The sequence below is a fragment of the Sturnira hondurensis genome, unplaced genomic scaffold (assembly GCF_014824575.4).
Source record: "Sturnira hondurensis isolate 20B ecotype Veracruz unplaced genomic scaffold, ASM1482457v3 Scaffold0000648, whole genome shotgun sequence".
Lineage (NCBI taxonomy): Eukaryota > Metazoa > Chordata > Mammalia > Chiroptera > Phyllostomidae > Sturnira > Sturnira hondurensis.
This window is the reverse complement of record NW_028073279.1, coordinates 1,762,361-1,783,585: the sequence shown is the minus strand read 5'-3', so window position 1 is coordinate 1,783,585 and position 21,225 is coordinate 1,762,361. Positions and strand designations below refer to the sequence as shown.

The 21,225-nt window shown below is 38.0% G+C and overlaps 1 pseudogene; it reads right to left on the bottom strand.

The window, feature by feature from the left end:
- Positions 1-20,076: 20,076 nt before the first annotated feature.
- Positions 20,077-20,146, bottom strand: LOC118985730 (uncharacterized; annotated as a pseudogene).
- Between the last annotated feature and the right edge of the window lie 1,079 nt (positions 20,147-21,225).

Sequence of the window (21,225 nt, the reverse complement as noted above, 5' to 3'; positions counted from 1 at the left end):
ACGTATCGTTCAGCTTTAAAAAGCACTTTTGCTAAAGAAATATAGATCAGTAAATATGCAACAGAGAGAGTAAACCATCTTGAAGTGAAATATAGGTTTGAATCATCTTCATAAAGCACTGCAAATTTTGCACTATCCTGTGGGAAGAATTACCCAGATCACATCAGGTCATATAGGCTTGTGCAGCCAGTAATGGACAATTTATTGACATGTATTTCTGGGATAAGCTGCAGTGCTGGAAAGAAAAGAATGAGCCAAACACCATGACTCTTACTAGAAGGGAGCTTTTGCCTTGATCAGGCATATTGCAAGCAGTCAACCAAAGCAGCCAAATATCTCTTAAAATCCACTTATGACAACTTGAATATAGAGGGGAAGGGGTGGGGGGAATCCAAAAGTCAATATGAACTAGCTATATTAGGAGAAATAGAAAGTGGAGAGGACATTTTTCAATTTGACCAGAAAAATGCTTGTCCAGAGAGAATGGTTAAGTAAACTAGAACAAAGCTGCCAAAGTTGTAAAAATAACCTTTAACTAGCTCCAGAGAGAACAATTAGAGAACTCAGAACAAAAATNCTGGACAATTTATTGACATGTATTTCTGGGATAAGCTGCAGTGCTGGAAAGAAAAGAATGAGCTAAACGCCATGACTCTTACTAGAAGGGAGCTTTTGCCTTGATCAGGCATATTGCATGCAGTCAACCAAAGCAGCCAAATATCTCTTAAAATCCACTTATGACAACTTGAATATAGAGGGAAAGGGGTGGGGGGAATCCAAAAGTCAATATGAACTAGCTATATTAGGAGAAATAGAAAGTGGAGAGGACATTTTTCAATTTGACCAGAAAAATGCTTGTCCAGAGAGAATGGTTAAGTAAACTAGAACAAAGCTGCCAAAGTTGTAAAAATAACCTTTAACTAGCTCCAGAGAGAACAATTAGAGAACTCAGAACAAAAATATTCAGTAACCCAGTATATTTCCTGTTATTTTATTTTCTTTAAGGAATAAACTTCAGAAATCTTGCCCTTGAAATGAGAAGAGGAGTTCTGCTCTTTTGAACAATGAATCTCTCAAACCATTACTTATGAATTATTTAACTTTCTCTTATGTGTTCATATAGTGAAGTGGTTAGGCAATAACTTAAAAGGAAATGTTAAAGTTCACTAAATAGCTTAAAGCCTTTATACCCTAATGCACATTTTATCAACAAATAGCTAACTTCAGTCCAAAAAAAGGGCGTAAGGTGTGGGTATCATACCAGCAGGACTTTGTTCCTACTTAAGAAGTATATTTCCAGGGGTAGATTACTTTAATTTGCAACTTTTATCTGATTCCTTTTACCACGGGGCAACAAACAAAAGCCTTTTATGCAAGTGATCAGGACAAAGCTGTGATAAAAAGTCTGCAATGAAGAGTTAAGTTCTAATGAAACCCTAATGACTTGATTTCAGTGATCTGATGAGTCCATTGAAATTGCCTGGCAACCCTTTCTCCACCTGCCCCAGGAATGAATGCTGCCCCAGATAGAGAGGATTTATAATAATCAATTATTATGATTAGGGAGCACTTTCACAGCCTAATAAAAATCTCAGTTTTTAAATACTTTCTGAGATATTGATCAAGTACAATGTAAATGATAAAAGAAGTAAAAACTAAGTCAGGGGGGAGTGAAATGAACTACCCCAGTTCTACTGAATAGAGGAACTATGTCACTAAGTGTAGAATGCAAAAAAATCGATTCTTAGACAATTGCTGAGGCAACAGATAACAATTTTTCAAATGAAATTTTGTAACTGAACAAATATGTGGGTTCTGCTGCCTGGAGCACAAAAGCCAAACTTGTGAGGCTGATACTGGTGAAAAAAAGATTTTCTTCAAGTGCTGCTTGAACCTGGAGAATGGCAGACTCCCTGCTCAAAGACTGTCTCCTCCTTCTGCCACAGAAAAAAGCATTGCCTTGTCCTCAGCAAGGCCAAGACAAAAGCCAGTGTCCAGAGCTCCTGCTCCATTTTAAAGTACAGTCGGTTGAAGCATGCAGGCAGCTGCTAAGTTGCCTTCATCACTATCCAGGTAGCCTAGCTTGTTCCCAGCTGCTGTTCATTTCAGGCTTCCTGCTAGTCGGCCATCGGCCATCGGCCATGCGGCTGCTAGGGCCACATGGTCATGTGCTACCAGGTGAGAGAGTGCATGATCTCACAAGCTACTGTATCACCAGATGGGCAAGAATAAGAGAAGGGCTCCCAGCTAGAGGCCGTGGGTCACGTGGCCTTGAAGAGAATGGGTGAGTGCACCGTGTGACTGTAGGTTACAGCAAGAGAGAGCTTCTTTGTTCTACTGGGATTACATTAGGTTGGGTATGGGACAGACCAGGCACTTTCTCAAAATGACCAATGAACTTCCCAAACTTTCAATGCTTTGGGTGTGTCAATCTCCCAACAAATCTCTTCTTTCCCCGGGCTACACCGACATGCCTTTTTGGTCTAGCACCTCTCCCTGGCCATTTTGACTTCTATAGGGCATGTGCTTGCCTTCCTCTGGCCCCACTCTCAATGTGGTACTGGAAGAGAAAGGACTGTTTTTCCTATTCAATGATCTTGCTGGTCTTTTGCACACTCAGTGAAAGAACCTACCCCTGATGCCATCTTGGCCAACTGGAAAGACTCCTTATTGATCCACACACCAGCTGCCTGTTTAATGGTAACAATTTCACTAGCTAAAGAGTAGGTAGGATTGTTCATTGTGCAATAAAAAGGGCAATCGATTAAGCAGAACTTCTGGCATTAAGCAGTGGGAAGCTTGATGTTGGTGACTTAGTAAGGGTACGAGAAAGGAGGCAAGGCAAGAATCGGGTAAGTATACTGCATAATGTTATATGCATTTTCAGCTGTTGTAAGTCATACAGCCAAAAAAAAGTCTCTTTTTGTACAATCTTACTAGGAAAATAAGGATCACACCGCATCTACCAATAAGAAACAGGTTTGCTCGATATAATGGAAGAAAGTAGAGCCTTCATATTCTAATGAGAACCAAGCAGAAGACATATGTGGGTAAAATACTAGTTTTTCTTAATGATAGTATTGTAACTAGCTACTAACAATTGTTATTATTTCCTTTACTGAAGCTTGTGATCCTCTGAAGGAAAATTTGGTGGTTAATATTATATAGGAAATTATTTTGTCTCCCCAAATCAAGTTTCAACAGCCTATTCATCTCAAGTTTAGAATGCCCACATATTTATCTGCTTCTCGTCATGTTCACTGTGACACAGGCCAATGCCCTGGTGTTACAGAACACAGGGCCAAGGTGGACCATATACTATTACCAAAAGGATCCCCAACTTGGTTTGCCTTGTCCACCACCAGAAGAAAGACGTCTCTCAATGCCAGATATTTGTGAAAAGGAAAGGAAATGCTTATTTAAAGCTATACAGACTTAAAGTAGTAACCTAATGTCTTCATTAAAATATCAGTCTTTTAGGATACCCACAGATGAACACAGTCCTTCCTTTTCCCTCTGCCCTAATTTGGGGTACCATATCTCAGGAAAATAAATAGATTCAGGATCCCAGTACCCTCAGCTGTGTTGTTGGCCAAGATCAAGCTGTGTGGTTCTCCCTGGCAAAGATGCAAGGGGGTCTCCACTCTGCCAAAACTGCGTGGTTCTCCCCTTAATGGTTGCCTCTGGGTTTAAATCCCTGCACCAATCCTCCTCTGCAGCCCCATTTCTGACTCCTCCCACAATCAGCTACACTCGCCAGCATTCCCATATGCTTCCAGCTTTACTGGGCTGCCATAGTGAGTCTGGGCAGGCGTGGCCCCATAGCGTGGAGCCAATCATCTCCAAGCTCTCACATAGGTGCTGTAACCAGGGAGAGTTGTCTCCCAGTTACGCCTTGGGTGGAAGTCACTTTCATCCCCCTGGCTCAAAGCATGCCCACAGATACTTAACATATCTATTAAACCAGTTAAAGGTTATAAATATGTTAAATGACCCTGCTAGAGGTTAGCTGCAAAGCTATTGCTGTTCAAAACATCTCTCAATGGCCCTGCTCCATGTGTCCCTTCCTCCAACTGACACCTGAGGAGGGCGGGGTGAGGACATCTTATAAATCTTTCTAATATTTCCAGACACCTTGAGTTCTGGACCCCATTCAAAATCCCTATTTGGGGCCCTCCTCTTGGCTGCACCTTGTTACACTGGCAATGCTCACCTTGTCTCTTTTAATAGTCTACTAGCTGTGCCTCTCCAGTAGGCTCTATGGCCTTTTGATCCTTTCTGCACGCTACAACCAGAGTTAACTTTTCAAATGCAAATCTGTTGTGTCATCTCCAAAAAAAAAAAAACACACTCTAAACCTTCCAATAGTTACATATTGCTTGTAAGAGTCAGCTGACATATACATCTCTCTATAGCCCAATCACCTATTCAAAATTCACTTGCATAACATTTTTAATGGAGGAAATTCAAAATATATATTGCTAGGGGAAAGAAGCCAATCTGAAATTTCTTCATGCTCCAGGCACGGTAGGGTTTATTCAATCCTTACATACTCATGCTCTCTTCCATTACTGGGCCTTTACATGGATGCTGCCTCAGTCTGGAATTGCTCTTTCCGTTGTCTCAACTCTCCAATGGATTATTTATTTTGGACTGTATTATCAAAGCTCAGCTCAAGCTTTACTTACTCTAGTTGCTAAATTCTGTTATAGTCTGGTGTTACTTCCAAACTACATTTGTTTCAAAATATACTCGCAAGTTGTATTTACAAGGTCTGTCCAGAAAAAGCTGAGCCATTGTCAATATAAAGAGAACAGTTTGCATGACACTGATGTAACCTAGCAGCCAAGGAAAATGGACTGAAAATGCTCATGTGTGAACAGTGATGACTTCATTGCACTAGTCGGTGGGACCGGTAGATGCTATTGAGTGAGCATATGTACTGCGTGGCCGTTGCATTCAAAATGACTGAGTGAGTAGAGCAATAAATCTGATCAAATTTTGCATTAGAATTGAACATTCCTCTTTGGAAACTGTTCTGAGGATTCAGAAGGCTTTCAGGGATGATGCAATGAGTGTTGCACAAATAAATAAAAGTGTGCACAAATGCTTCCAAGATGGCCAAGAATTGATTGAGAATGATCTGTGTTCAGAAAGGCCTGCAACAAGCAAAACACTGAGAATGTTCACATGTATGGGCTACAGTCAACAAAATTGATGACTGACAGTGCAAGAATTAAAAGCTGATCTGGGGCTTCCCAAAACAACTGTGTCTGAGATTTTGACACAGGATCTTGGCACGAAACGTGTCATGGCAAAATTTATTGCATGGCTTCCGCTACCAGAGCAGAAGGAACAGCTTGCTGTCGTTGCTCTTGATGTGGAGGTCCCACAATGCCTACTCTGAGGGGGATGAGGCATCACTGTCCTATGTACAATGTGTCTTGTGTCTTGTATCTTTTTCAATAAATGTCTCTATTTTTCACATTACGTGGCTGGATACTTTATGGACAGACCCCCCTTTACGTGCTTTAGTCTGAGTATATCTTTTTGAAATGTTTTTTTTATCACAAAATATAAAACAAAACAGAGAGACACACAAAGTAAAAATGGACAACTTATTGACTCATCGCAGAGCTATCACTCACGTATCTACCACATTTGTCAAGGGGTAAAATTTCGCTTATAAAAACCATGCCCCTATCCAAGGACTATATACTCTTACCTCCAAAGAAAGTGCTGTTATGACTTCTATAATGAAAACTGTAAAGAGTTTCATTAACTAAGCATGCACCCATAGACAGGAAACATAAATTGTTCCTGTTTCTGAGCATTATAGAAATGGAATCACATGTTAATTATTCTTTGTGTCTTAGCTGACAGTGTAGTTATTCACCTTTAACATTTTACTCAGAATTGCCTTCCTGTTAGCTGGCTATTTGCATTTCAGTATCAATTTTGAATCAGATTTTCAATTTCCACAAAAACAAAACAAAACACTTCATTGGAATTTCATTAAATCTATTGACCAAATTGAGGAGAATTGACATCTCGAAAATGCTGTTTTCTAATCCATGTATACAGTACATTTCTCTATTTCTTTAGCTTTTCTTTAATTTATTTAACTAACACATTGTGGTATTCAATATAGAGGACTTAAACATTGTTGTTAGACTTATTCCTAAATGGCTTTTTATGCATTTGTAAATTGTATCCGTGTTTTAATTTTTTAATTATTTTTAAGTCTATTTTTATTTAAGTACAGTTGGTATTCAATCTTGCCTTGGTTATATTAGTTTTATGTGAACAATGTAGTGATTCAACATTTTATACCTTACAATGTGATCACCCCACTGATTCCAGTAATCATCCGTCAATGTGCAAACTTATCACAATATTATTGACTATATCTCACCTTTAACTTCCCACCCTCTCATTGCTGTTTTTATGAGTCTGTTTTGTTTCGTTTCTTTGTTTTGTCTTGTATCCATTTTAAGGTTTCATTTTCTATTAATTAGTTCCCTGAATATAAAAATACAATAATTTTTTTTACCACTAAATTCAATTTTATTAATTCCTAAAGCCATAAAAGCAGTCTGTATTGAACAAATGTTAAACATAGCAGAGCATCTATTACCATTTAGAGGGAAACTGTTTTATTTAGGCTTGCTATAAGTCTGTCCATTGCATCAGATGCAATGAAAAGTAGTCAGTGGTATATGCCACATCGGTCTTCTGTGACTGAAGTTCAGATTTCATTACTTGCAGACCTTCGATTAATCATTCATTTTGAGAGTGAAAGAAGTAAAATATAAAAATGCTGTACTTGCAAATGCATATGGGTAAACATGCTTAGATAGATATACAGAAAGTTTCTAAAATGCCTTCTTAATCAAGTGGAGATTAAGAAGCTTGCCTCTTCAAGAAAATACTGCTTTACTGAGCTCCTTTTGCCATTTCAAATTGGTGATATGCCCTGAGTGTGCCTTGGTTTCAGCTCCTCTCTATTCCATCCCCGTTGCACATTTACCTCACATGGTCTGGTACTCTCCTTTCTTGGCATCGATAAAGACTAACTGGAACTTTAAGAAAACACAATCAGTCTTGAGGGTCTATGGGAGGAGCTAAGGTTCATGGAAGCTGGGTATGCACTTCATCAATTCTTAGAACCTTTGGCAAAATCTTGGATGGAATACAAAACAAAACAATTTCTCTTTCCAAGTTTATTTGTGTGGATCTGCACACCACCTTATATTTTAGTCCAGAGTGCATTCAGATGAACTCTCTTCACTCTGGGTAAATGGATTCTTTATTTGAATCTGTGCAGGTGTATCTGACTTCACTCAGGATTTATACTTTCTTTTCTTCAGTATATTGTATATTCTTGAAGATTATTTACTTCTGGCCATTTCAAAGAATGACATGGACTCTGTTGTAAGATGCTGCATGTTCCCACTGCCTTGAATTGGGTCTCATCTGTATCCCAGGACTGATACAGGAGAGCAAGAAAAGTACAGCCTTGCAACTAGAATGAGGAGGGCCTGGTGTAGGGGAGAAGAAGGTTAGCAGTCATGCTGTTGACTAAAAATTAATACTGACTAGCTGTTCATCACCAAAAAGGGTTATTGGGGAAAGAGAAAGGGTTGTAACCCAGTCTGTGCAGACACAGCAAGCCACGCGCACACTCTGCCCCAGGTGCTAAGGGAAGAGGAAGGTAAGAGAGGAAAAGTTAGAACCATAGAGCTTTATTATGAGCAGAGTTCTATCGGCAGAGTTCTCCCATACTCTCCCAAGTGAAAATACAATAATTTTGTGTATTTATTCATATCCAGGATCTTTAACTTCACCATTAATTTTAATAGATTGCTATAGAATCTTTTAAGATTTTTTACATACACAATAATATGGCCTATGAATAAAGACAAATTTGTGTTTCCTTTCACAATTAATTTCTCTCTATATTTATTTCCATGACTTACTGCTATGTCTAGAGCACTCAGTACCATGGTGCATAAATAAGAAAATAGTGAAAACCAACATTTTGTTCCAATCTCAAAAGAAAAAATTTAAACAGTTCAAAATAAGGTTAATGTTTTAGGGTTTTAGTGATACCCTTTAACTAAGAGTTTCCTTCAACACCTTATATTAGAATTGTAGTTAAATGATAAATTTTATTGAATACATTATTCAATTAAATAGCTGATTATTTAATTTTATTTATTATTTCACAAACATTAAGTATTGCATTAATTTATATTCAAATGTTAAGTTGATTTGCATGTCTGTCCTTTATTTGGCCATGATATACTGTCCTGTTTGCAGACCACCACATTTAGTTTGTCACTAACTCATTTAGAATGTTTGGAAATCTATGTTTATTAGTAATTTTGTCTTGTAATTTTTCTGCTGTGTTGTCATTAATTTTCAGTACTCTGGTTATTCTGGCCTTATAAAATAATTGGAAATCTTTTTCTTTATTTCTATTTTCTGAAAGTTTTTAGCTTTATTTAGTAGTAAAGCAATCTTGGCCTTGAGTTTTCTTTGTGATAAATTTTTAATGTTTTAATTATAAATTCAACTTCTTAGATTATCTATTTTCTACTGTGTCAATTGTCATAAGCTGTCTTTTTGCAAGAATTTTTAAATTTCATCTAAAATTTAAAATGTCATAAGCTTTTCAATTATTTATCATTTTAACAGCACTAGGATCTGCAGTAATGTTCCATTCTTCAGGCCTCAGTGTTGTGTATCTTTTGTCCTTCATTAGCCCCGCCAGAGTTTGTCCTTGCGATGAGTCGGTTAGAAAGAGCTCTGGAATTTGCTGGGCCCCCTTCCTTTCTTCCTTTCTCCTTCCTTTTTTCCTTCCTGCCTTCCTGTCTTCCTGCCTTCTTGCCTTCTTGCCTTCTTGCCTTCCTTCTTTCTTCCTTTTCTTTCCTTTCCTTTACTTCCCCCGCCTTTATCTCCCCCCTTTCCTCACTTATTGTTTTTAGTGGGAGGGAGATAGTGAAAGAGAGTGGGAGGAAAATATTAATGTGAGAGAGAAACATCAGTTTGTCAATTGGTTGCCTCCTTCACATGCCCCAGTCAGAGACTGAACCTGCAGCCTAGGCATGTGCCTTGATCAGGACTCAAACTCATGACCTTCCAGTTTATGGGGCTATACTCTAACCAACTGAGCCACCAGCTAGGGCAGCAGAACATACGTTTTTGATTTGTCAAAAGCTGATATTAATTTGCATGTTTACATTTTTCCAGGCAACACAAATGTCTTTGAACAATTCAGTTCTACTTATTTCTTATCTGATTTTTGTGCCTGTGATGGCATGGATTTCAAGTCTACATATATTTTAGAATATTCAGACCATGATTAAGAGTGTTTTATAAAGTCGATACCTAGATATTTAAAATTTTTGTAATTCATTTTTGCCTACATTTCTGATCTTCCATCTTATTAGAGATTGAATGCTTGTGCCCTGTCCTCACCCCAGAAAAAAAAAAACCCTATGTTGAAGTATTAATACCCAATGCACTGGTATTGGGAGTTAAGGGCCTTTCTGAGGTAATCCAATTTAAATGAGGTCCTGAAGGTGGGGTCCTCGTGACAGGATTTATGTCCTTATCAGAAGCAACTCCAGAGAGCTTGCTCTCCATGCACAGGTACACACTGAGGAAAGACCCTGTGAGCACACAGTGAGCACACAGTGAGCACACAGTGAGCACACAGTGAGCAGACAGCCGCTAGAAGCAGGACAAAGCTCTCAGCAGGAAATAAATTGACCAGCACTTTGGCTTCACACTTTCTAGGCTGCAGAACTGAAAAATAAATTTCCATTCTTTAAGTCACCCTGCCCATCGTATTTGATAATGTTCACCCAAGCTGACTAATACAAGTCTAAACAGATTACCTGTCTGAAGGTAATCAGTCAGGTAATCATGATTACATTATTTAAGAAAAATAATAATCTCTATTATTTTTCTTAAATGTGAGCTTGCTAGTAATAAATCTTCTTGGCTTTTGTTCTTCTGTAAGTGGCTTTCTTTTTTCATCTTTAATCTTAAAAGATATTCCTATTTAGTTTAAAAGTTTTGGTCAGTGGCCATTATCCTTCAGAACTTTATAATTGGTATCTCTTTGTTTTCTACTTTCCATATTCCAATTGCTAAATCAGTTCTTAGTCTAATTGTTGCTTCTATGAAAATATGTCCTTTTTTTCCCTTGGCTGTTTTAAAATGGTTTTTTTTTTGTTTTTGTTTTCAACGGGTTTACTATAATTTACCAAATAGTATTTATTTTTATTATTCTTTCTTGAACTTCACAGCACTTTTTGAGTAAATGACTTGAGTCTGTCATTAATTTGGGAAAATTCCTAGCCATCATCTTCTTTTCCCTAATAGATCTGAAACCTCAGGGGAGTAGGATCCATGCTTGTTCTGTCAGTCACTAATATATTATAGGACCCAAAGTTCTCAATAACTGTGTTGATTGTTAAACAATCCTGGGATCCTTCTTAATATGCCCTTCCTACTCTAATTTCAATATTTTTCCCTCTTTCTTAGCATCCTGTTCTTAAAATACTGTCTCCTTACACTAAAACCACAGTGCTTCTGAATCACGGCACACATCTGTGGGTGTACTGCATTATAGTGCATGAGTAAACAAAGACGTAAAATAAATGTGGCCCCAATTATGGAAGTATTTGGCAGATATTTAAAAAATAATGTTAAGCAATTCACCTAAGCCATTTGTAAAAACATTTTAGGCATCACAACACAAGTGGAGTAGAATTAGGGTGGTTCTCGAAAGCCATGGTCTGCAACCATGTTCTTTGGGGGGGGAGGTGCATATTCTCGTTCACTTTATGTGTTTTACCTATCAACTGTGGTTTCAACATTCTTTGGGAAAAAGGGGTTAGTGTAGAAGGAGTCTGAGTACTACTAGAATGGAAGGCAAACTACACATACTTTATGAAATGAAAAAAATGGCATTGGTATGAATGCCAAAGCATTCAGGCTACCTTCCCAGGTTCCCATTCTCTCTTCATTAGCAATATTTCAGAAGTATTGTGTACACTATAATTCAGAGTTTAGTTGTCCATCTCTGCAAGACCTGAGGCATTGGGATGGCATAACTCTTGCTCTTAATTATCTTTATATTCCCAGAGACCAGTATAGTTTTTTTAATGTAAGAAATGAATGAATGCATAAATGATATTTTATATTGTAGTCATCTCATGCCTCTCAGTATACCTTCATTAGAAGAAAGGAGTTATTGGGTAGCAACAAGCAACAACAGACACTAGAAAAGTCTCAAGAAAAGCTATTTAAAAAAATTAAAGTCAATAAAAGGATATAAAGCCTTTACCCATAAAAGGTAAACACATCTGACACAATCTGTTTCAGCAACATTAGTAAAGATAAACTGGAATAACTGACAGTCTATATAATCATTTGTGTTAATATATTCACTCTAACACACTTTGTATCTATTTGTTTATCTCTGCATAAACAGCAGTGAAAGATCTACTGTTTGCAGGCTGCTTAACTTTTGTGACTGTAGCATAATTATAAGTGAATTGATAAGTAATGAAAACATTAAGTGTTGCGTAAAGATTATGACTCCAGTGCCTCGTAGAGCAATTAAATTTGATGTTCGTTACTCTGTCTCATGGAGAACAATGATGTGTCTTCCCCTGCGACTATGTAAATAGCTGATTGATAACAACAGAGAAGTGGTTATGAAGGCCAATCCTACTCGTTATTAGATGTGTGACTAAGCAATTCATTTTACAATTAAGGTGACTCGAAGCAAACACGGTGACACGGTGCAGAGGAGATCGATGTTGGACCTTAATGAGTGCAATTTAGTAAATACTTTTTATTTTTTTAAGTTATCGAACTGTAATACAGATCAGAAATGAATGTTATGGGGCATTAGTATCAGTAAGCTGTGACTTGATTGTCAATACATTTGCCTGAGACCAACAAGTAAAAAACAACACGAAGTATAGTCAAAATTTTCAGAAACTAAAATCACATCAGACCTGGTACATTGCACGTCCTGTGGATTCAGTGAATATATGTTAACATTAAGGATTTTTAAAATTGCATTGTTTGTTCTTAACTTTTCTTGTAGCAGCAGTTTAAAGTAAAGATTGTCAGATATTTACTTATCAGTATTTTAATGTCTTAGGTCTACTCATATTTTTATGTTTGACTCAAGAGTGGCAGAGCTACACTCAATAGCAGATACAAGAATGAAGTAAATGGGTAAGGACAAATCAGTGAACCTCTGCATTACAACTGAATTGCCCAATACGCAGACCAGGAGTCTAAGGGAATGAGCAAAGCTGAGCATCAAAATCACTTTTGGAAAGATTCTCTATTTTATAAAAGGCATAGATTAGTTATGATAACAAACACCAAAATTGTGTTAGACTGTCACAAACTTACTTGACAATTCTGTATCATTTTTGTTTGGAATGACACCAAACTGAATAGGGCTGGGAGGTAACCAATTATTTGGCCTTTATGTGTCTCAGTAAGGCGCTGCATTTGGTAAAGGTAAGGAGCTGCCTTAGATTCTGAAGAACATGATGAAACTCCACCTATCAGAATGATGAGATGGTACCTAAATTACATATTATGAATTCCAGTTTCACAGGGCTGACAGAAGTGTGCATTAAGATCTAGACGCACACTGGCTCCATCTCAGAGCCTGAGGCTTTGTTAGGGGACAAAAGAATACAGCAGACAAAGGTTGGAAGATGACTGATGCCTTGTGTGGACGAAAAGGGCCACATGCTAAACCTGATGGGCACTGGGGACACTTGCACTGTGACCTTACAAAGTCAGAGACCTAGAGTAACCACATAGTAGGGTCTGAAATTGAAACCTTTTCACTAAAAGCCACTTATGGTGGGAAGTCAAGTCCCAGGCTAGAATCTTCCCTGACAAAAGTTGACCTTTACCTTAACTGAGCCTGTCTGTTGTCTTTTCACATCTACTATGAACAACCATTTAGAAGGTCAAAGCAACTTACCTTTCTCCAAGCCCCTCAGGGCACAACCACCACTCTCCTCATTGTTCTTGTTTCCATGCTAGTCATTGGCTATTGACTATCCTGGATCCACCTACGTAAAAGAAGGAGGTGTCTAGCATCTTACTTTTTAATACCATGACAGAGGTTTTCCCACTTTGCTTTCTCCAGCCTCCCTAAACTATCGCCAACGAATTCCATGTAACCCCCTTATGCCTTCTCTTTTGATTGTGTAATGCGGTAGGGCAGAGTAGAGGTCAGCTGAAAAGCAAGGAACTCCAGGGTGGCAGATTAAAATAGCAATAGTGCAGCCCATGCCTTCCCAGCTGGGAGGGGCTGCAGAAGGAGGCTGCTGCCCAGAGCAAACTATAGACAAAGACAAAGTGGTTATTCCAATATGAACCAGCAGCGCAGCCACTACTGATGTGGTGGGAGGCAGGGTTTGGGGTAGAGCTCGAGGGCACCTGCGTGAGCTGCTGGTGGCTGGATGTCCCACCCTGCGCAAATAGACCTTTGTGCAGCCTGGGCATGGCTGGGAAACTTTCACACTTACAAAAAATGGCAGCTGAAAGAGGGTCCAAAACACAGGGAGCTGACAAAAATGACGGGAACTGATGCACTAGCAAAAGCTGGACACTCCCGCAGGCTTCCTGCATGCGTGGATTTGGGGAGAGACTTTTTTTAAAAGCAAAGGTGCAGAGAGGCCGCTTGCTCGGTTGTGGACTCTCTCACACACTTGGTTTGAGGCTCTCTCTTGATATGCTCTCTCTCAGCTTTGGGTACCTGGATGATCCAGGTTCTGGCCCTGCTCCCCGCATGGATGTGAGTGCCCACAGGATCAGGCAGATGCCGGGCCCACCAGGGGATTAGGCCTTGCATGTTGGAAGCCCACTCCTGGAGGCTGGGTCCCACCTTGCGACATGTGCCTCACTGAGCTCCAGCCTCTGGGATACTGAGATCAAGTGCAGCGCGGCACATAGTCCTGGACTGCTACACGGACACTGAGTGCAGCGCACCCCAGATCCTGAAAGAAAGAGCTGCTGCAAGAAGATGGCGACTCTGAAACTTACAAATGCACATTTCAGAGAGGATGGAGATCTGTTTACATGACCGGCTTAAAGACAGAAAAGGAGCCCCAGCTGGTGTAGCTCAGTGGGTTGAGCGCGAGCCTGCAAAACAATGGATCGTGGTTCGATTCCCAGTCAGGGCACATTCCCAGTTGCAGGCCCAGCAGGGGATGCACAAGAGGCAACCATACATTGATATTTCTCTCCATCCCTTCTCCTCTAAAGATAAATAAATAAAATCTTTAAAAAGGAAATGGGGAACTCGGCATGGGGCATGGGCATGGTTTTGGCTCGTAGTCTTTTGGGAAGCAAGAGAAGTTCTAGGAGTGCTCAGTCCCCACAAAGTTGGAATCTTGTCAATAAAAACCTGTTTCCTTCAACACAAATCATTGGGTCATGTATTAGGGTGACAAGTGACTGAACCCCATTCTGCATGATTACATTTGTAATGTATAAAATAAGATTCACAATTGCTATTTTCTGGAGCATTTTCTCAATCCGTTGAGGTTTTGCTCCCCAGCAATTGTCATCAGTTTGGCTGAAATAAAGTCATAAAAATTCTTACAGGTTTGGATGTTTCTTATGTTGACAGTTATATTATATTATCCTGCTTTTTGAATCAAAATTTGTCCCAACATTGTAAAGTAAACCCAAAATACATAAAATTACATTGCACTGGTTATTTTACTTTATTACAGCCTAACCATTTCTTTATTTTTTTTTAAATTCTCACTGCATTTTAGAGAGGGGGGAAGGGAGAGGGAGAGACAGACAGACAGACATCAATCTGAAAAACATCGATCAGTTGTCTCCTGCACAAGCCCCAACAAGAGATTGAACCTATAACATAAGAATGTGCCCTGACTGGGAATTAAACCGGCAGCAACCTTTGGGTGTATGAGATGATGCTTCAACCAACTAAGCTGCACTGGCCAGGGACAGCCTAGGTCTTGCTGAATCATTATTGAATCTCCATATTTTAATACTAACTTTATGAAATTCAGAAATAGGTTTGTAAAGATACATGTAAAAATTACCATTTAAAAATAAATAGTTAATTCTGGAACATGTTTTACTATCAAAAGACAATATTTACAATAACCGCTAATCTTCTTTGCTTGCCACAATTAGCCATCTGGCAAATGGGATATAATTAGGTCATCATTTGGCAGTGTGATTTCAATAGACAGAATACTAATAACACAATGAGCCAAGTTCCATAATCTAATTCATTATCATTTCTCCAGCACTTCATTTTTGTTTTAAATGACTCTATTTGTTAATCATTTAACAACTCTTTGCTGAAGAAAAATAATGCAGCACAATCGCAATTGAAAGGGAAACTAAAAAATAAACACAAAATAATTTATCCTTGGTCTAACAATTTCTAAAATGTCCATATTTCTAATTCAGCTTCGGATACCTTGTAGTACAATTCACTCAACACATCTTTACTGGACTCCAACTGTGGGTCAGCATCATATCAGTGACTCCAAAATCAAGCACAAAGACAACATAGGCCCTGACATAACTGAGGTTAGAGGAAAAAGTGAGAAATATAAATTCAAGTTTTAAAGTAAAAAGACAGTTCAGAATAATTTAAATTTCTGGAGATTAGTAGTAGCCAGAAAACTGTTCATAAAATGGGCCATGAAGATGTGTTTAAGGTTTGTCCCGTGATCAAGTGGTTATGGGAATTCTAAAAAAATAGAAGCCTAGATTGACCTACCTTTCTTTCCTTCTTGTCTCTTCTTTTCTTTCCTCTTTCTTTCCTTTTCTCTTCATTTTTGCTAAATTGACAATGTAGGCCAGGGGTCAAACTCATTCACCAGGGGCCACATCAGCCTCACAGTTGCCTTCAAAGGGCGAAATGTGATTTTAGGACTGTATAAATGTGACTACTCCTTAACGGTTAAGTGAGAGCTCAGCGCTGCCGCTGGGTAGTAACAAGGCCCTGGGCTGGAGAAAATAAGGTGGAGGGCCAGATTTGGCCCACCGGCCTTGTGTTTGCCACCTGTGAAGCAGGTGGTAGTTTTAATCAGTATGGCTAATTCATGGAAGTAGCATATTGGGGGAAGAAAGTAATGAGTTCAATATCTATGTGGCTGAACTTAAGGCATGATTGTATTTCATAAATAAAATTCACAAAATTTTGGCCCTGGGTGGTGTGGCTCAGTTGTTTGGAGCGCTGTCCCGTAGACCCAAAAGGTTGCAGGTTTGATTTTGTCAGGGCACATACCCAAGTTGTGGGTTCTGTCACCATTTTGGGCACATACAAGAAAGCAACTGATCAATGTTTCTCTCTCACATTGATGTTTCTCTCTTTCCCTCTCTTTCTCTCTCTAAAAGTAGTGGTAAAATGTACTCAGGTAAGGATAAAGAAAAATTCACAAAATTCCTCTTCATGGTCTGAAGCTAATAAAGACAGAATATAGTTGAAATGATCGGAGTAAAGAAGATGGTCAGGAAGAATTTATTGAGTAAGAATTGACAAGACCTGAGCCCTGGCTGGTGTGCTTCAGTGTATTGAGCACCACCCTGTGAACCAAAGGGTCACCAGTTCAATTCCCAGTCAAGGCACATGCCAGGATTTCGGACCAGGTCCCCAGTAGGGGGCACATGAGAGGCAACCACACATTGATGTTTCTCTCTCTCTCATTCTCTTTCCCTTCCCCTCTGTCTAAAAATAAAATAAATAAAATCTTTAAAAAAAAAGAATCGACGAGAGCTGAGAATGGAGTTCTGGGATAATGTTTATATTACGTGATGAGGAGAGAAGTCAGGAAAGTATCTTAAGTAGGAATTGTCAAGAGTGTAAGTGAAGCAGAAGGTAGCATTATAGAAACAAACAAACAAGAATCAGAAGAGGGGTGAACCTGCCAGTTTTTTTCTGCACTGATGCTGTATAACAGAACACAAAATATTAGTGGTTATAGAAAACATGGGGTTTGTTTTGCCTATTTATCTATAGGTAAGTGTCTTCCACATGACCTAAGTAGTACAGTTTGCTGACCACACCTTCACTGAGTGGGTATGTTCTTCTCAAAGCATGTGGAAAAGCATAATTAGCCAAGAATACTTAGTCAAAGCAAAACATATATCAAAGGATTAAAGATATATATATATATATATATAGGTATGTATATATATATATATATTTAGATATATACTTTAGTAATATAAAGTAATATCACCTACTTTAGTAATAGAGGTTTTGCAAAGTCATCTAGAAAAGGGCATCATGGATTTATTGTTAACAGAGTGAAGAACTGAAAACTATAATCCAATCCAATTTACAACAGAAGAATGTGATCATCTGTCAGAGATCAAGTAGAGGAATGAAACTGAGAAGAATTTATTGTTATATGTAGCTATGGGCTCATTTCCCAGTATAAGATTTGGAGAAAATAAGAATTCCCTATGGCATTGATTCTCTATTTGGTAGAGAAATAGAAATGGCTGGGGATTTTTTTTAGAAATACCTGTACATAAAACCAGACCAATTAAATCAATGTTTCTGAAGCTGAAATGCAGACTTTTAAGACACCCTTTTATAGCTCCTCAGGTGATTCTAATGCACAACAACAATTTACAGTAAATATTCCCCAGTTTGAAGGAGATGTTAAAGGAAATATGAACAACTATAACGTCACTTTACAGTAGAGTTCTACTTTTACCCACATGCACGTGTGTATGGTGGAGCGGGTGTGGTGTGTGTGCACGCACCAAAAGGGAGACAGACGCACACCAACATCATGGTCACCTGTGGATATGCAGAGTGTAAATGCTTTTTATTTTACTCTATTTTTATTTAAATCTCCTGCAGAAAAATGTACTACTTATAAAATCTGTGATAGTAAATAAACATTATTAAATATAAATTCAGACTAACATAGATGCTTAGAGAAGAAACTGTAAGATATTAGTAATATATAAAAACAGAATGATCTTCTAGAAATAAGGTAAAAATCATGTGTTTTGGAAACCTGAGGGAAAAGAAGAAACTGAGAGCCAACTGTTTTCTATAAGTGGTCAGCATACTCTAGAAAATCGTGAGTTATGCTGAAATGTTGTAATATACTCTCCTTTGAATCTAAACGATTCGAGATTTAAACCCAGAATTGTGGCATAAGGGCCTGACTGTACTCCAAAACATCAGATGACAATAAGACTGAGAATAAGTTAGTGACAATTTACTGTCCAATACACATTTATTTCCACTGCCTTTCATGAAACTTAATATGTTAAAATTGATCTTTTCAGACAATGAAATGGGATAATTTTTCATCTCAATTTCATCTTATTAGGCATCTTCTACCTCTCCCCTTGATGACAAAAATAAAACATACCACTTCAACAGGAAAAAATAATGCAGAAAACTGGAATAAAATGGAGATGAGGGAAAAGTAGCAATTGCCAAAAGTTTGGATATATAAATATGCAAATGTAATATATCCTAGGCTTTAATCCAGTTGATTTGTTGAGCCTTCACTAAAGATATGGGCAAATTTATGGCCCATTTTCACATGTCTTTCTAAAAAATTATTTTGTTTTTGAGCACTAAAAGGGGAATACTATGTGCATTTTTGTAAATAAATGTTCCTGTGGTTGTGAGATCTAGGCACATATGTTTCCAGCATAAGTGTTTTCTACTGGGAACTCTATAGAAAGCCTATTATCGAGAATTAGATGATTTCATGCCTCATAAGTTTAATACTAACTGGCAGAAGTCAAAAGAAATTAACTTTTTTTGCAACTGTTTCAGAACTCCAAACGTTGTACCAAACATCCCAGTTTTTCAAAATTGACTGGATAGAACAGTCTATTTGTAGTTAATACTTATATTGAATTCCCAACTAATCATTGCTGTTGCCTTTAGTATTGCTGCCATTATTGTTCTCACTATTAAGTGTGAACCAAATACATGGCCCTTCGACTACAAAAGATAATCTACACCTCCAAAACCCACTCATGCCTAAAACCAGTGTTGCAAAAATAACTTCTTTAATACTATCCTAAATACTTCTATTATAAATATTAATATTACTAAAGAAAACAGGAAGGCTATTATTATAAAATATAATCACAAAATGTTTTAAATAATTCATATTTTCTTTCATAAGAAACTGAATATTTACAGTCTAATTAAGTATGTTCAGCAGCTGCCCTGAGCATGTTCATGACAGAAATGAAGTATATAAATCCCCAACCCCACATCTCAAACATGAAACTACACTGTTCTTCCCTTTATTCAGAGGCAAGATTCAGGGAGGAAAGCCACATGAACTTGCCCATAATACTGCTAATGACCTTCTTCACTTAGTAGAGAGAACTTTCCCCTTACACAGAAGTCCTTAACCTGAAGACACCAAAAGACTTTCATACCCAAATTGAGCTTTAAGTTCTACCCTACGACCCTTTCAATCATTATTGACCTCAAGGGAGAGAGCAGCAGCCATTGTGCTTAGCACGCAGTAATCCTACCCTAGTCACGAAGCAGGAGAAATAGCCCTTCTCCCAGCTGAAACCTCAAAGGCAGGCCAAGTTCTTGTTACATTAGTCAGAATACCAGTATACGGCAGCACCATTCACTGAAAAAGCAGTAAGAAAGTTCCCCATCATAGAAACTCGGTTCATTCTGACTTCTAAGAAACAATAGACTTAAGATTTGTTCCCTTCAGCATAGAGGGATAAGGTTAAATTAGTACCATTTCTTTAAATTAGTACAAGATATTGAGGCAGGGTATATTTACTCAGGGAACAAGGTTATAGTTAATTTCACCTAGAAAATGAGTAAACAACAAAGATCTGTAACCAGCTCAGAACAAGGTAGTGCCTATGTGCTTTGTTAAGTATGAAGAAAAATTGGAAATCTCAAGGTGCCAAATACGATTTCAAACAATAAAACTGTTCCTCCCCTCAAGGTACCCGTGGGCACTGCTTTTGCTCATTAACCACACTGCAAAATATCAGTTGCACTGGGGCCAAGCTAATCTTCTTTGTATCGTTCCAATTTGAGTCTATGTGCTGCCCGAGCAAGCACCATATGATCTCCCTTATAAGAAGAATCTAATGATCAAAATAAACTAATAATAATCTAGTGATCAATCTAATTCTAATGAATATAACGATCAAAACAAACTAATAGGCAAAACAGAACCAGACGTGGAAACAGAGAAGAGACTGACAGCTGCCAGAAGAAAGGGGGGAGGGATGAAGGAAATAAGGGGAAGAGAGTAGTCGAGGAACACGTATAAATGACCCATGAACATGGACAACAGGGTGGAGATGAACAATGGGGGCGGGGGTGTGAGCTGGATGGAGGAGGGCAAAGGGGAAAATTGGGACAACTGTAATAGAATAAACAAGAATAAACAAACAAACAAATAAATAAATAAAATCAATTGCAACTTGACAGTTTGATAGAAGAAATAACTGTTCATTGCATTGAAGCAAGTCTCCTTGGTTTTGAAAAATTTTAAATAGAAAATGCCACAATCACATATGGCTTTTAAAATACTGTATTTTTATACATTGGTTTTGAGAATAGCTATTTAATCACATTTAATAAATTGAAATCATTACTATAGATATAATCTTATAAAATAGAATTTGTTTTGGACTTCAGCATAGATGAGAGTGTTTCTACAAACATTTTTTTCTGTAATTGAATTGTTATTTACCTCTTTCTAACAGATTGAGCTGCCTATATAGAATGGTATTTAAAGGTATTGCTGAATTTTCATTTGCTCTATTCTGACTGTGAATACCTCCTGACATGCCCCCCGGCCTTTTTTCTTAGATGTTATGAAAGGGCAAACTCAAATATCCAGTATTTTCTTAAAAATGTCATTCATCACATGGCTAACCCCATCCATTTATTGTAAATCAGTATTGAGAGGGGTTTAAGAAGAGGCTTAGGAATAACTCACATATGACATTAAGTCTAAAAGAAATTCAACCTGCAACCTGCAGAAAGTCAGAGATACTACTTGCACTATGTATGATTTCCAATTCATTACTCATATTTCTCTTTTTCTAAATGTGTGCTTAGATTCTTAAATGAGTTAGGACATTTACCTAAAAAATCTACCCTATTAAATTTCCATAGTGAGAACTATT